Source organism: Nelusetta ayraudi, unplaced genomic scaffold (genome assembly GCF_046127955.1).
Source record: "Nelusetta ayraudi isolate G7.1 ecotype Tasmania unplaced genomic scaffold, CSIRO-AGI_Nayr_v1 ptg000135l, whole genome shotgun sequence".
NCBI classification, from domain to species: domain Eukaryota; kingdom Metazoa; phylum Chordata; class Actinopteri; order Tetraodontiformes; family Monacanthidae; genus Nelusetta; species Nelusetta ayraudi.
In genome coordinates, this window is record NW_027466185.1 from 18229222 (window position 1) to 18236036 (window position 6815).

A 6815-nucleotide genomic window follows, 5' to 3' on the forward strand; every position below is an offset into this window, starting at 1 on the left:
GACAGGGAGCGTCAAGTTTGCTCTCTGACTTCACTGGTAATGCAAAAAAAGAAAAAAAAAAAAAAATTTGATTAGATTGAAAACAAAATACCTCCTTCCTCAGTTGTTGTTTGTTTTCCTTGGGATACAAACAGCATTTTGTTGGGCTGTTTCTCTAAAGGATAAAGCGATGAATGGATGTGCCAGGATATAGCTGACTTGAGGGCCAAAAATCAAAAACATTCGGTGTGCTTCCAAAAATGTTTTTTGGTTCTCATTTTTAAAATGTGCTGAGAAAAGTTTACGCTCATTTGAATAAACTTGCTCTGATCGGCCTCAAAGTTGGCAAGCTCATTTTCTTTGTTCTTTTGAGACTGTCAATGCAAAGGCGTATGTCATCTGACTCCACCTTTGTTTTGTTGTCTCCCTCTCTCATACGTAGGGGCTCAATGTGTCTGGAGTAACGTTTGCATCCCTGGATGAATGCCAGCGTCCCTCGCAGCAGACATGTAAGTGTAGTTTTTCCATTTCTCATCCATTTTTGGATGAAAAATCAGGTCATTTGACCTCCAAATTGCATTTGCATATTTAACCGCGCTGGTGTCTGAATATGTGCTTTTAAAGTGCTTTTAATTAAATAGAAACATTGTGCAAAAAAATTGTCTTGTGCAAACAAAAAGAGGTGAATTGCTTTCAAACTTCACACAACATGTGGACCAAAATATTGCAAATTAGAATTATCATAATAACAAAAACACATCAAGACATCGTCTTTGTTCCCATCCATGGCAGCAGTGAAGCCAATTGCATTCTTAACAATGCAGAAAAAAACTCTCAAATCCAAATTTCTCACAGTCCAATTCAGATACTGAGCATCTGAATAGAAGATGCTTTGATGTGACAAAGTGCAAACTTGGCTGGCATTACAAAAAAAAAGAAAAATAAGAAAGGTCAGGCTTTCTCAAGTGTTTTCATTATTTCCTCTTTAACACTGAAACTAGAGAGTTGCAACATGAAAAGCAAAAGCACATTACATCAAATTATTTTTGCAACCTTCCAAATTTCAAAGAGCCAGAGCAACAAACAAAAACCAGATTTTCTTTTGTTTTGTTTTGTTGTTGTTTTTTAAGTTTACTGAAAGGAAATTGAAAAGGTGGTCTGGTTAGAAAATCACTTAATTTTTTTGAGGTCAGCACTTCTGATCGCCCTCTCGTTAGCGTAAAGCCAGATTTTAACAAGGCAACTTTTTCTCACTGTTACATTTTTGACTTGTTTTGATGTTTATCAGTTCTGAGAGCTTTGTAGTCATCCACTTCCAAGAAAAAAAATACTACCGTCCTTTTATTTCGTTAACAAGACCAACTGAGTAGACAGATGAAGGAGTCAACGGGCGAGTTCCATCGGTTGAATTATTTATCAAAAACCTGAAAAACAGAGACAGACCAACTAAGCTAGAAGACAGACTGTGTATCTAAAACTGGGCTGAATTTGCACGCTTAAGGTGAAGTCACGGAAGTGAGCCAGTGGGCGGTGGAAGAGAGTGTAAGGTGAGGAGAAAAATGCTCTGGTTGCTGAACTAGTGAACCAATGAGAGTGCAGAGAATGAGAATATGACTTGGTTTACAGTTCATTTTTTGGAAGTATTGCCAAGGGGCATTAGCACGTGACAACATGTGAGTGGAGCTGGATGGATCGATGACCAATCAGAGCAGTGCTGCCAGATGGGAAATGGTAGGGTGTTGTCCCAGCTGCTTAAAATGACTGTTAAATTGCCTTAAAGCAACCGTGAAGCCCACAACAACTGTGCATTCTGACGTGGCTCAGGACCATCTGTGACGGTATTGCGTTACCATGGACCATGGATATTATAAGAAAACACACAGTTTCACCATTGCATGATCCATCAGGGTGTACATCGTACAGAGGGGAACATTTTTCAGAAAAATCTGATAATTATTGAAAATCTGGCAACGCTGACTTGGTAAAACTATAGACTGTGAATCAGGAATATGCTCACAATTCATCTCATGCTGAAGAATGTTGACATGGTCTTTGGAAGAGTTTTACAGTTGTCCTTGCATTTTTATTTTATTTATTTTCAATTTAGGCATTTTCTCTTATAGATAACGTAACCATGTTTTTAAGTGACAAAAACAAAATACCTCTTTTTTGACTCTGACCTGAAGACTTATTCGGGCAGCGTAGTGCATGTTGTAAAGGTGTCAGAAACTTCAAATAGAATTAAATTGTCATTCATGGGTGGATTTTGACTTTATGAGTGTGTGAATGAGGAGGCCAAAGTGTCACGTTAACCCTGCACAATGGCGCCCATATGCTGAAACCCAGAGAGGACACCTGTGCTGGCCTCTTGGAGATGAAATACCCAAAGATACTCAAAGATGACAGTTATCTTGTAAATCACACAATTATTTAAAACCTTCCTTTTCTATTTGAATTAAATATGAAAACAATCTAGAAACCTTGGTTGGATTGCCCTCGACTTCTACGTCAATACAGCCTTCAGCCGTGGAACAAAATAACATCTCTCTTAAATCTTAATTTCTATCATTTAAATGCGGATTGCCTTATAAAATGCTTATTGGTGGCTCTCCAAATCTTCAGAACCTTTATTGGCGACAGACACACAGGTGCCAGCACTGCAGACAGTACACAAAGTTTCCCATCCGCCATGACCACAACAAAAACACACTTCATCTGTAAAACTACATTTATGCCTCGGCATTTTCCTTTATGTGAGAGGGCAGCACAGACAGTCAGTGCATATTTTTAGTCTTGATCTGAGAGTGGGAGCCACCAGGGTCTTTTATATCATGATGTCATGACATGACATGGACATCATTTTAGGACCCAAAAGGAGCCAACGAGGACATTATGGTCACCTGCCAAGTTCTCTGTCGTTGTGCCAACTACGTATTTCATAACCTTTACTTCTACATTTGAATATGATGTACTTTGCTAATATTGCAATTTCCATGTCAAAACTAGTGGAGTTAATCTGCTTCAACCACCTGTCGGCAACGTGCTGAACTTCTCTGTGTTGAGCTTCTAGATATTTGCTTCCCATATTTGTGCTTCATGCTAATTGCTCACAATGCCATGTAGCCAGAAGGCCTGTGTTCTTGATGCAGCAGCACATTTCAAGAACATCCTTGTCTCCTTTGCAGTGGTATGATAGTACAGGACTAGCGGTAGCGCCTTGCAGTACCATTATGTAAAAAATAAGATATTCTGACGCTTTGTGTCCTTGAGTGCAACTCTTGAATGATGAGTTGTGATCATGAGGAGTCACTTCAGTGTGTTGTAAAAATACCTGGAGTTTTATTCTGACAAGACAGTCATTGCTCCACTGTTGGCAACCTACAGGTGCCAATTCTCCTGCAAAAGTCACAATCTATTCGGCTTTAAGTGTCTTTGCTCTCACACGTCTTGACATTTTCTTTATCCTCCCCTTGCACAGTGATAACGGGCACGAAGGCTATCATTACGACATTGCCGAATCTTACTGCAGCTGAGGTTACACACCGATAATGTCAGTCTCATTTTCTTACTCCGCTACGCCCGAAAGTCGCCTCATGTTATGAAGATCACTGAACTTGGAGTAAGACTGTGATTACAGAAGGGGATTTAAGCCCGACCTCCTCCCACAGGACGAGCCTACAAAGTGGGATTTATCGTAGGTGAGTTAATTTAAGGGTTACCTGTGATGTTTGAGCTGTATCACATCCTACCAAGGTACTTTTGCATCAACGCATATGTCGCTTGGCTAATACCACTGAGCTTTACTCCCAGATAATAACGCTGAGTCTGCTGTAGAATGAAGAGGCACCCGTAAACAACACTGAGTGTAAGAAGCCAAGAAAATGTCTGCATCATCCCTCTATTCTCGTGTGAGATTATTGCCAGCATCTTGTTTATCTTATGCAGATTAGCTTCATTTCAAAAGCAATGGGATTTTGCATCTCATCCTTGGGCATAAAGCCCTGCAGAAATTAAGAAACTTTACTTTGGGTCTTAAATGATGATGACTAAATGATAACTTTTAAAAAAAAAAATTCATTGTTAATTGTGAGAGTATGGTCATAGCATGAAGCCGATGGACATGAGAATACCAAGTCATGTGTAAATGGGGTCTTTTCTTTTGTCTTTTGCTGACTGTCCTCACTACAGTAAATCTTTGGCTTCCAGAGAGTCAAAGCTCGACTTGCCAACAATAGTTTCCAGTGTTAGCAAAGCCAGGCACCTGAAAATACATGTTCCTTCCTTGGGTGACTTGCATCATAGCACAATCTTATCTCTGTCTTAGTCATTCGGTTTCCCTTAAAAAAATTGGAACCAACTTGAGGATGGTGACAACGGCCTCGGAGAGAGGAGATAGGAGGAGAGGGATTATGTTCAAGAGGTAAAGTGTGCCTGACAAGACACGGCAGGCAGACGCAATTTGAGCACTGGAAAGCAATTTCATGGAGCATGGGGTTGAGGAGGTTACACACAAGTACGCTTCCAGTCATAATCAGTGACTGGGTGGGAGGTAATGTTTGTTTGTCTTTCAATAAATATAGGCTTTTCTTCAGTTCTCGTCCTGATTTAGATGGAAGACAGCTGCAAGACAAAAACAAACATTGAACAACAGCTATTCAACACCAAACTTAGCAAACAAAACATCAAGATGCAAAATATCTATTTTCCGAATGGCTTACTTGCACCAAAAAGGACTCTTTCAATGGCAGCCATGATATTTGAAAGACTTTATGCCTCAATGACTCCTTAAAAATTGATCCCCATTGACCCTTGATGTCTTTGTACCCTGTTCTTCTGCCTTCTTCTTCTGTTTAATGACATTATATCATTCCTTTGAGCACAACTTGGCGCGGTCCGTGGAACTTCTCCTTAATCTTGTGGAATTAACAAGCACATCCGGTCCAATGGAAAGTGCCTTCAAAGGGGATCAAAACTTGGAGGATGGCTGGGCAAACCATCTGTCTGCCATATTCGAGCGGATAATCAGAGTTGTAACTTGTTTGTTGTCGCTGTTTGCCACCTGTCCGTGTCCCGTAGTTAGTCCCAATTCATGGTGGTGTTTAGAGGATGTCTGACCACAGATGGCCGGGACTAAAGAAAAACACTTTCCATCAAGTAAAGCATTTAGTAGCATTTCTGAGTTCACCTTTACCAGGTAATTCTGGTTAAGCTGCCACCATAGCGGCATCTATGCTTATCTCCTTCGGTGCAGCCTTTGTTTACAGCTCATGTTAACTTTGTTAACCTGGTCGGGGTCTGTTTCTTTGGTTTTTCAGGTTAACTTGGAGTGGCTACTTCCAATGCTCATGCCCGTGGCCTCTTTTATACGTCAGAACTGTGATCAGTTTGTGGAAACCAATGAGATCCCATCTATAAAACTGCCTGGCTGAGATGGATGAGGCAGATTTCAGGGCCTACCGCGGGCACTCGTGTTGTCCACACACTGGGTGGGTTGGACAAATTTCATTCTGACTGTTTTAGCCGTTGGATTGCCTTGAACAGAATAATTGAACCGGTAGGTTTATGAAAGGATCCTGCTGAAGAAACAAGGCCAACAAAGAATTGAGGCCAAGACATGCTGGTGCCAGTGTGTTTCTGTCTCAGTTTAATTAAAGCGGCGGCACTCCTGCCATTGACACAGCATGCCCAGCCGTTCTGGGACAGAACCAGGACCCTATCAACACTTTCTCAGGAAACACAGCTGTAGCTGTAGCTAGTGGACAAATATGTGTTATTGGACATGGGTGTTAAAAAGGGAGAAGCTGACCTTCTTGCTGTGAGAAGAAAAGCAAAGATTATAAACTCTGCAGTTGTTCAGTCTTAAATGAAAATTGTGGGTTTCTTATTCTATGTGTTATTATATTTTTAAGTTCATTATTATTTAATCAGATAGTCAGATCTGGTGGAAGTTGTGACATGATGACTGCAGCCCACTCATGGTGTGATATCTTGCCTGATGCCAGTGCCATCAAGGTGTGGCGCTGTGTCATAAAACAAATCATTCTTTAGATCAGCATTCAGGTATATTGATGCTGTTTTTCCTCTTGTTTCTTCTTTTGTTCTTCAACTTCATGAATGCCGTATGCTTTCTGTGTCTTAGAAATCCATTGCACTTACGTAAGCTTCCTCTGCTTCTTTTGTCACTTCTGAGACTACACAGCGTGACTTCAGAGCAAGACTAATTTCTTAACGTTCTTTGATTAAGTTTTAATACCTGTCAAAAATGGAGATTTTGCTTTCAAAACCCAAGATTTGCAGACGTCTAAAAGACAAGTCATAGAAAACTTCAGGCATATTGTTTATTAATCTGTTAGGCGGCTTGTCTTTTAGTACAAAAAATAATTCTCTCCACTATCTCAAAGCATTAAGATGTTAAAATCATCCTTTCAGCATATCTTTTCTTGTTTCAGCATGTTCCGAACAAATGTCTACGCTCCTGGCTGTGCATCTGGGATCACTCACAATTTTATGGGTAGACGACGTTAATATTTGCTGAATAACCTGCATGGTAACTTCCACGGGCAACACATTTCATAATGGCAAAAATAGCAAACGGCTTGATGTGTTCAAAGTTGATGCTCGAGAGAGAGAGAGAGAGAGAGAGAGAGAGAGAGAGAGAGAGAGAGAGAGAGAGAGAGAGGTAAATATGAGTGTGCCAGCGGACCAATCCCAGCGGACGTTGGTGCCCTCTGTGGTGGTGCTACGTTTCATGGCAATCATCTATTTTAGACGTAATGTGGGAGCATAACCCAGGCTTGAGTTGGAGAGGTGTGTGCCTCCAGCATGTAAAGAGGGAA

The 6815-nt window shown here is 40.7% G+C and overlaps 1 long non-coding RNA gene across 1 annotated transcript; it reads left to right on the forward strand.

Annotated features, from left to right (window-relative positions):
• The first annotated feature begins 417 nt into the window (after nt 1-417).
• LOC142877450 (uncharacterized) lies at nt 418-6517 on the forward strand. Its single transcript, XR_012923848.1, has 3 exons — nt 418-488; nt 5295-5465; nt 6429-6517. It is a non-coding gene; the product is annotated as an uncharacterized LOC142877450 (long non-coding RNA).
• Nucleotides 6518-6815: the final 298 nt, after the last annotated feature.